This window comes from Nicotiana tabacum, chromosome 15, assembly GCF_000715075.1.
Source record: "Nicotiana tabacum cultivar K326 chromosome 15, ASM71507v2, whole genome shotgun sequence".
Classification (NCBI taxonomy): Eukaryota; Viridiplantae; Streptophyta; class Magnoliopsida; order Solanales; family Solanaceae; genus Nicotiana; species Nicotiana tabacum.
In genome coordinates, this window is record NC_134094.1 from 45,955,229 (window position 1) to 45,965,359 (window position 10,131).

Below are 10,131 nucleotides of genomic sequence, written 5' to 3' on the forward strand. Positions count from 1 at the left end.
TATCTTTGCATTATATTGTTGGTTGAGTTCATTAATTCTTCTCAGTAATCGAAAGAGGCTAGTTGAATCATTGATTAAACCTAGTTAGGGGGATAATCGAGAGAGGTTCTCCTAAAGACCAACCCACTATGCATTCTTGCAAATCTTCACGTGCTTAAATTGGTCCATCTTGTGATATTGAGACTCAATTGAAAGAGGAGTTTCTGCTAAACGTTTGAACTAATAATTGAGTGAATTTGAGAGATTCACTTAAATATTAGAAGTGAATTATCTAGAGTTAGATCCCAAATAATTATCTTGCACCTATCCAATTAACCCCTATTTTCTCCCACGTATAACTTCCTTGCTTATCTTTTTTGCGATAGTCATTAGTCAATAGCTTTAGATTCTTACTTAATTTTAGTTATTAATCATAGAAATCTCAATTGTTGATTCTCCTGGATAGCAATCAAGCTAGAAACTACGAAAATACTGTTTAACTCCAATCCATATGGATACGATATTATACTATACTATCTTTAATTAGCGAGCATAATTTAAGTATGTGTTTCGAGCTCGTCAAATTTTTGCGTCGTTGCCATGATTGGCAATCAATAGTATTTGAAATAGTTTGTAGTGCAAATTCAGGAATTTTTCTTTTTATTTAATTTTATTTTTTCCTTTTTACGTTTGGTGTTCTTTGACTGTGCGCAAGTTACAGGTTCAGAGTGGTGCATGACTAGAACTTCTGCGAAGGAAGTGCTACCATATGAATCCGAGATAGAAAAACAACTGCGACAACTGAGGACGGAAATAAATCTCATCAAGACATCAGAAAAGGTTGGGCAGTCCTCAACTAAAGAACTTATGGCTGGAAATGATGAAGATAATGTAGATTTGGCTGCGAGAGAAGCATCCCAACGAAGAGAACAAGCTGCACGGGATGCTGAAGAAGTAGCTATTAGAGATGCGCAGAACATCTATAAAGAAGAAAGGGTTCTCAAACTTAATCAACATCAGCCCTTGCCTAGGAGGCCACTTGGTGATTATGCTAGACTGGTCTACAATCAAGGTTTATCAAGTGTTAGACAACCTCCAATTGCAGCTAATAATTTTGAGTTAAAGCAAGGATTTTTCCAAACCCTTCAAAACGGCTATGTCTTTATAGGGAAGATGAACGAAGATCCAAACAACCATTTAATAGACTTCGAGGTGATTATGAACACCTTTCAATACAATGGTGTGTCACAAGATGCAGTTTACTTAAGGGAATTTCCCTTCACACTCAAAGATGATGCAAAGCAGTGGCTTCAAAGCTTACATAATGGATCGATTTAAACATGGGATGAGATGACCAGAAAATTTCTTGATAAATATTTCTCATCAGCCAGGAGGGGCAAATTTAGAAGAGAAATCCATAACTTCTGCCAGAAAGATATTGAGACTGTGTTTGAAGCTTGGGAGAGGTTTAAGGAAATAGTCAGAAAGTGTCAACATAGCTGAACTGAACTCTGGATGCAACTCCAGGACTCTTCGGATGGATTGACACCAGACTCACATAGAACATTGAGCAATGCAGTTAGAGGCCATTTGATGAAGAAGACTCAAAAGGAGATAGCCATAATTTTTGATGAGTTGTCTGAAAATGCAAATCCGTGGCCTTCTGAGAGTGCTAAAAGAAGAAGATCGACAGGTGTTCACCAGGTTGATGCTAACACATCTCTGCAGGTACAACTTGATGCTATGGCTATAGAAATACAGAAGCTGACCTTAGCTTCAATACAAAGTGAGCCTCATGCAGCTTGTGATACATGTGGAAGAGGAAGCCCTATTCATGAGTGTCAAGCCTCAACAGAGGAAATAAATGGTGTGGAAAACTACAATTTTAATGCAATGGTTCATAGGCACCCCAGTTTTTCATGGATTTCACCTAGAGGTACTGCAAATGCGTGGCAACAAAATAACTCTAGACCTCCGGGACAAGGAGCTCCAGTCTTCCAAAATCAGAAGAGGCAGCAGTTTCAGCCTCAACAGTCCAGTCCAATCAGCCTGGTCTAGAAGATGTAATGAAGGCCTTCATTATCAAGACATATGAGAGGTTGGACGCTCACGGGGCAGCTATCAAGGAATTAGGCACTGGTTTTCGAAACTTGGAGAGACAACTGGGACAGATTGCAACAATATTATTTGAGAGAGTCCCAGGTACTCTGCCAATTTATACTGAGAGAAATCCCAAAGAAATAGTGAATGATGTGACCTTGAAAAGCGGGCAAGTGCTGAAAGATACCACTCCAATCTAGAAAGAGATGGTACTTAAGGAAAATGGGGAGCAGTTGAAGAATGATATTGATAAGAAGAAGAAAGGCAAGAAGAGAGCTGACAAAAAGAAGAAGGAAGAAACATCGAGCAAGGATGAGTCTAATGAGAGAGAGCATATGCCTGCTCTACCTTTTCCTCAAAAGCTATATAAAGAAAAGCTGGACAAACAATTTGAGAGATTTTTGGATATGCTGAAACAAGTTAATGTAAATTTGTCATTCACATAAGTGCTATCCCAAATGCCAGCTTATGCCAAATTCATGAAGGAGATCCTAACAAAGAAGAGGAAGATAGAAGAGAACTCAACGGTCAAGCTCACAGAGCATTGCAGTGAGATATTGCAAAACAAACTCCCATAAAAGTGTGGAGATCTAGGAAGTTTTACTATACCTTGGTCTTTAGGCTCTATTAATTTTGATAAATCATTATGTGATTCTGGTGCCTCAATTAACTTAATGCCTCTATCTATTTACAAGAAATCGGAGAAGGATATTGGAGAGATAAGGTCAGTGCCAATATCATTGCAGCTGGCAGACCAAACGACTCTAATACCCGAGGAGATAGTGGGAGATGTCTTAATTCGGGTAGATAAGTTCGTATTTCCTGTAGATTTTATAGTAGTGAATATGGAGGAGAACAAGGAGGTCCCTTTCATATATTAGGAATACCATTCTTAGCAGCGGGTAGAGCAATATTAGATATACATGAGAGAAAGCTCATGCATAGAGTGGGTGAGGAGACTGTAACTTTCGAGATGAATGTAGAAACGGGGGTGAAAAAGAAGAAGCCAGCTACAAGTGTTGAGTGGAAAGTGAAGGGCTAGAAAGAGAAGGCTGCGGCGAGTGAGAAAGATAAGTGGTGGGTGCACCTGAAGAAGAAGTTGTCTGCATGGATGTGCGCATTAGTTCAAAGGCGAGGAATGGATCCCGACTTCGACTCAGATCCCGACTAGATATTGAGGGAAGTTTTATTTACCTTATGCTTTTTAATTATGTGTCATGGGGACATGCCACAACTTAAGTGTGGGATGGGGGATAATTGTATGTTGTATGTATATGTCTTAGTTTAGTTTTTGTTTTAGTAGTTAGAGAAAAAAAAATTAAAATAGTAAAAAAATTTTAAAAAAAAAATTTCCTGATGATGGAAATCACCGACAGGTTTCTTGAGGGATTAAAGTCGAAAGAAAAAAGACAAAAAGATTTTCTTTTGTTAGATAGTGTAATAATTACCCCTTGGTTTTTCTTTGTGCCGCGGTTCTTTTTCAAGGGTTTTGTTTGAACCGGGTGTAGTTAATTTTTTATTTTGTAGGAGTAGGGAACCTTGTGCTATGATTTGAAATGAATGCAATATCTCTTGACTTTAGTATGCCTTGAGAATAGTAAGTGCTTTAGTTATGATGCTTAGGCTCAGTTTTTGACTCTTGTATAAGTACCTTAAATTGTATGATCTTAACTTTATTTAACTGCTTTGACTAGAGTATCTTGATGAGTCCAATCCCGAGTGAGTTATGTGCCATGTGTGTGTGAGGTTTTTTGTATTATGTGCATTGCATTTGATGTCTAGAACTTTTCCCGTATGTTTGCAAAGCGAAATAGTAGTTTTTTTTAGTCTAGGAAGTGATATAGGCATTTCTTTGTTGAGCCAATGATATGCTTTTACCCACCTATTTGTTATGTATCATAGTTAACCCCTTTGAGCCTGTAATCCTATTTCTTTGGCAACCACGTTACAAGCCTTACCCATTTGTTTGAATTGATCATCTATTTGAACCTTTTCACCTCTTGTGAGCACTTGAATTTGATATGAACTTTGCAATGGTTAAAGTGTGGGATGATTGGGTTGGCTTTTGAGTGGAACTAATGAAATAAGGAGAAAGGTGCACTGTTTTAAAAAAGTAAGAGCCACTTGAATTGAAAAAGAAAGAAAATAAATAATTGTATGATTGTGAAAAATATTCCTTGATAGTGGTAACTCTTGATGTAATTGTGCTTAAAGAAGTTGGGAGTTTATATATGTTAATTTAAGGGTGGAGTTATGGTTTGACATAAGTGTGGGGTTTTGAACAATGAAATGTATGTATTAAAGTGCTTAGGGAGGTGTAGTCACTCGTTTATCCAAATATATCCTACCCATCCCATAGCCTACATTACAACCAAATGAAGTCCTACTTGATCCTTGACTTAATGAGCTCAATTAGTAGAGTAGTACACTACGCGCAAGCCTACGGTGCATATTTTGTGGCATATGAATGTTGTTTCTAAGAGTGAGCGAATTCTTTCTATCTTGAGTTCCTAATTGTTCTTAATTTTCATTGTGTGTGGAACTACTCTCTATTGTTGTGTGAGGGCGCTTGATTCATGAAGGAAAGGTAATGTCGTTGACCTCTGTGTTAGAGTAAGTGAGCGCGTTATAAATAATGTGTGGTGCTCTTGACTCAAATCTTGAGGCTAGGATATTACGGTATTGTACTTAATCTGTTTTAAATATTATTGGTGTGATGAGTTATGAGAGTTGTTTTAAAAGGTTGTGTCTATGTGAAGTGTAGTTTGATTGCTCGAGGACGAGCAGTGGTTTAAGTGTGGGGTGTTAATGGTAGGCTATAATTGTTACACCCCATGCTTTCGTATGTGAGAGTACGCCATAAGTAAATTGATATATGCTCGGAAATGAGATGTTACGTAAGTTCGGGGATGAGATTATTTTGGGATTATAAGTATTATGCTATTTCAAACAAGTGATAAGTAAATTCGTGAAGGTGAGAGGGTAAACAAATCGAAGAAAATGAATTTCGTCGAAGTTTAACATTTTGGGATAAAATACGGCCCGAGCTAAAATATCCGGTATTTATGGACTAGTACCATACATGGTACCACATGGCCATGATAGTAAGGTGTATAAGGTGTGTTAAAAGTGAGTAGTAATTTAAGTAAATTGAGATAATTTTTAATTATGTGGATGATTGGGTAATTAATAATTTTTGGTGGGAGATTAGCTAATTAATTATAACATTTGGATAAGTCTAATCCCCCCTAACGTGGCTGCCCAAAGGGGACTTGATGATGAGTATTAACTCACACAAAAAAGGTGGCAAATTTTAGAGGGGTTCTTTGCTAAGTCATCACCTAGTGGGGCCCACACCCACTAAGGTAAGACTTCTTAAATTCAACTAATTTCATACAAGAATATGATCATTTCACAAAGAAAGAGTACGGTGCAATTTCATACAAGAATGATCAATTCACAATCTTCATGTCTAATTCACAAAAAATGTGAATTAAAACTAAGGAAAGTGACGAATTTTGGATAAATTTTCATACAAAGTTACACTGCGTAATAGAAACGGGATTTGCAATTCTAAGAGAGCACGGTACAATCTTTCCCAAGAACAACATACAGATTTTTCCCTACTCCAGGTATGTTAAGGCTAAGCTTTTCCTTCATTTTGCACGATCTCGTAATTACACAAGTTAGATAACGAGGTATAAAGAAAAAGTTCATGTTCCAGAATTTATGTATATTTTTCCTAGTCTTGTAAGTACAATATTCAATTGAGTATTTTCTCCTTCCAGTCAAGAGAGAAGAAAGTCTATATATACAGTATTACAGTATTTTCATTACCATCGAGCTATAATCGATGAGCAGGCCCCTATTGGGCAACCTCTGATCAGATGGTAAGTTATATACTGAGCCTACTGTCGTCGAGCGCCTATGAGCGAGCCCAGTGGGCCGAGATACAGAGCCTAGTATGGCCGAGTGCCTATAAGCGAGCCTACTACAGCAGAGCAGTTATATATGTATATACCGAGCTTTATAGGGCCGGACAGCTATTTTACTTACTATATTGAGAGAGTTGAGTCAGTATCTGCAGGTGAGCATATCTTCAGATTATCTTTGACTCCTAGTTATTATATTATCAGTTCAGTTTCAGTTTTCAATATATTGCCTTACATACTCGGTACATTATTTCGTACTGACGTCCCTTTTCTGGGGGCGCTGCATTTCACGCGTGGAGGTTCAGACAGACAGGCAAGTAGACCTCATCATTAAGTGTTGCCCGAGTTCAGCTTGATCGGTAAGCTCCATGCCTTTCGGAGTTGCCTGGTCTAGAGCTTTATGTACGTCTTGTGTATATATGTATATATGTTATAAGTAGGTCGGGAAGCTGCTCCGATCACAATATATCCATCAGTAGAGGCTTGTAGATATATCATATCAGTTAGTGCAGTACATTGGGCTTGCGGGCCTTGTATTTAAATTTGGTTGGTTTGTCAGCTGCAATAATTTTGACGGCCTTGTCGGCCCAGCTTTATACTGCTATTTAGTCAGCATTCGTAGTTGTCTTGCAATGTGGCCCATGGCCAAAGTATGATATCATATGTTCAGAGTCCCTTAGTCACAAGTTGGTACGCAAGGATAGGTGAGGCACCGGGTGCTGGTCTCGCCCCCCCAGGATCAGGGCGTGACAATAATCTCGTGTTTCAGTCGCTTATTGCACTCTAATTTACTGCACTTTTATTATGTTTGAGCTTTAATCGCTAGTGTTTTACACTTATTGTGTGTTTTATGCCTTGTAGGAGTGATTCTGAGCTATGTAGATGTTATGGAATGAATTCTAGTGATTTGGAGCTTTGAAGTCTGAGTAAAAGCTCAAGGGATTAAGTCGGGATCGTGTTCGGGGGTTGAGGACCACATCTGGATATCAAAAAGCAAGAAAAATTTTGTACTATGAGAAAAGTCCACTACCACGGCGCGTGGGGAGGCGCGTGTGTAACACCCCGGAAAATTTTGATGTACTTAAGTGTAAAGCCCCGTAAACTTTTGCAAATGAATTTAAGGTTTCGTGGTGCCGGAGTAGGTATACGTGTTTGTGGATTTTGGATTATGAGGAGCAACTATTTGCTATCCTTGTTAGATAAGTTCGAGAGTTGGTCTTGTCCTGATGCGATTTGTGCCTCCGTTAATGTGTTATGGCGAAGTCTGTAAGTCGAGGTGGTCACCGTGAGGGCCAAAAGTGTTAAGTAAATAAAATGTTCCCATTTGGGTATATAGTTAAATGATTGTAGATCGAAAGGTACTTTCTTTATGTTATGATTTAAATATGTGCGGTTCTTATCCTGATGCGATTTGTGCCTATGTACGCACCATCGTAATATTTACCTTTGTGGTATCATATCCAATGTAAGGCAGCCTAGTGTTGAGATCCTTCTTAAGCCACTCTTTTTCTCTCCGGTGTTTGGGGCTCATATGGCTTGAACAGTCACCCTAATCCTTTGTGAGTATTATCATGGAACCTTTCCACTGTCTAGTAACATGAGAGCATATCTCAACACCTATCATGTGCGTACATGTTAATTGAAGGGGCCACTTTTCCACATAAAGTTTCTGAGAAATTTGAGATTTATCACAAATTCGTCACAGGAAGATCTTGTTGTTTACCCATCTCAGTATGACTTTCATGTTCACCTAAATCATCTCACAGTAAGTATCTCACTTTGTACCTAGTATTATAGTCTTCCATGAAGTGGCTTGGTATTGCATCCTGAGAGTTATTATGGCAGAAACATGTCCATCTCATAGAAAAATGTCCATTTTCTCTAACCAATACATGATTTCATCCCAAATATTTAGATGTCCCAGCTATGTGGTTTCACTCGTGAAAGGTTGAAATTAGATACTTCCAGATCTTGGCACATATCATGAGTATATTGATTTGAAAGACAAGTTTGTCGCATCTCTAGTTCTCTCATATAGGATCAACTATCGGAAAAGAGGTTAAGCTGTCAGAATGATAATAATATCACAAGTGTTCAACTTCTTTTTCATCCTCATAGGTTTGTGGCATAGATTCCTTGTGCTAGTTACTGTTAAAAGCATAATGCAACTTCATGTATATCGAATTAAATAATTTTTCCCTAAATTCAAGTAGGTAACTGGTGTCACGTACTTGACTATTCCTCCTTAAGGATTTCTATTGCCGATATACTAGTTAACTCTATGCCTCATTTGTCAAAACAATGATGTCATCACTTTGATTAATTTTGTCAGCATTATCTGTAGTAAGCTTCATGTCTTTAAGGATATATAACCTCATGAAATACTCTGCTCAGCCCGTTAATGGATTCTTGAATAATTCCAGCCAAACCTCGAACCCCGTTGTTCCTCCTTGTATTAAATCTATGGGGGTTGAATGTTCAAACATGTCAAAGAAGAAGCATCATCTCGTGATCAAATATATGGGATAGGAAATTTTATCGTCATATTCATGCTAGCACATCTTAGAGGAATTGTTGGAGGTCGCCAAAGGTTTAGTTTGGGTGTTCGGCGTAGAGATTTAGAATTGAAGAAAGCGAACGGGTTATTCTCAATATTTTCTCCATGAGGATGCTTTGTGAATTGTTAATAAAGATAAAGTATGTGTAGTCACATTAGGCCTTATGAAATCTTGAAGGAAATAGGCCAAACTATGAGTATGATGTCTCCCTAGTATTGTTCTCTGTGTACCCGGTGTTTCACGTGTCTATGTCTAAGAAGGTGAACTTAATGGATAATTGGATTATGAGGAGCAACTATTTGTTATCCTTGTTAGATAAGTCCGGGAATTGGGATTACCTCCGTTAATGTGTTATGGAGAAGTCTATAAGTCGAGGAGGTCACCGTGAGGGCCAAGAGTGTTAAGGAAATAAAACGTTCCCACTTGGGTGTATATTTAAATGATTGTGGATCAAAAGGTACTTTCTTTATGTTACGATTTAAATATGTGCGGTTCTTGTCCTGATGCTACTTGTGATAATGTAATGCATATAATATTGAGATTAGTGATGTTGATATACCTAATATGCTTTGTTGAGTTGTGGATGTAATGTTAGGAGTTGTTTTGGTGTTACTCTGACAGGTGGATAGGCCCAGTTATAGGTGATAATCTAGCGAAATTTTTGTAGCCAAATTTTGAAACTACTGGTGTGTGTGAACTAACAGTTGGGCCACATTGAATGCTAATGACGGATTTTGACCCTCATTCAAGGACAAATGATCCTAAGCGTTGGAGAATGTAACAACCCAGAAAATTTTGAAGTACTTAAGTGTAAAGCCCCGTAAAATTTCGCAAATAAATTCAAGGTTTCGAGTGAGACAGTCTTTTGGGCCATTTTTGATGTCATTTTCACGGCCCATTATGCGACCGCAAAATCATTTTGCCGGCCGCTCTCTTATCGCATATCCAGCTTTGAGATTTTTCAGAGGGAGGTTCTGCGGCGCATTAGGCGACCACAGAACAAAGTTAGATTTGCCCAGTTCTGGAGGGCAATTATGCGGCCTATTCTGCGGACCGCATAAGCATTATGGCGTCACATATGCGACCGCATACCCTGTTCTATAGCTTCATTTTTGGGTTTTTATAATCCGACCCTACTTCGTTAAATAGACGATTTGTAGCATTTTGAGCCAAAAATATGATGTTTTAGAGAGAAGTGAGAGTGTTTTATAGAGATAGGAAACCCTAGGCTAATTATTCATCAAGTCTTGCTCAAATCTTGGAATATTAACAAGAAAAACTCACTAGGTCTTCATCCTAGAGGTAAGATTCTATACCCTAACCCTTAATTTTAAAATTTATCTAAGAATGGGTAATTAGCAAGACAATTCTTGGGTATGGGAGTTGTTATCTTGCATGCATATGTTATAAAACAATGTGGGAAGTTTGTGAGCTAAAAATGGTAGAGAATGGGTTGGGGGAATGATGGAATCATTCACAAAAGGGCCTTAAGAACTTTAATGTACACCTAGTATTTGATAAAATGCTCAAATGAGCTAGAACCATGATCATCCTCCTAATTT

The 10,131-nt window shown here is 38.1% G+C and overlaps 1 non-coding gene across 1 annotated transcript; it reads right to left on the reverse strand.

Moving 5' to 3' along the window:
- Positions 1 to 1,377: 1,377 nt before the first annotated feature.
- Positions 1,378 to 1,481, reverse strand: LOC142170005 (small nucleolar RNA R71). Its single transcript, XR_012699624.1, has one exon. It is a non-coding gene; the product is annotated as a small nucleolar RNA R71 (small nucleolar RNA).
- Positions 1,482 to 10,131: the final 8,650 nt, after the last annotated feature.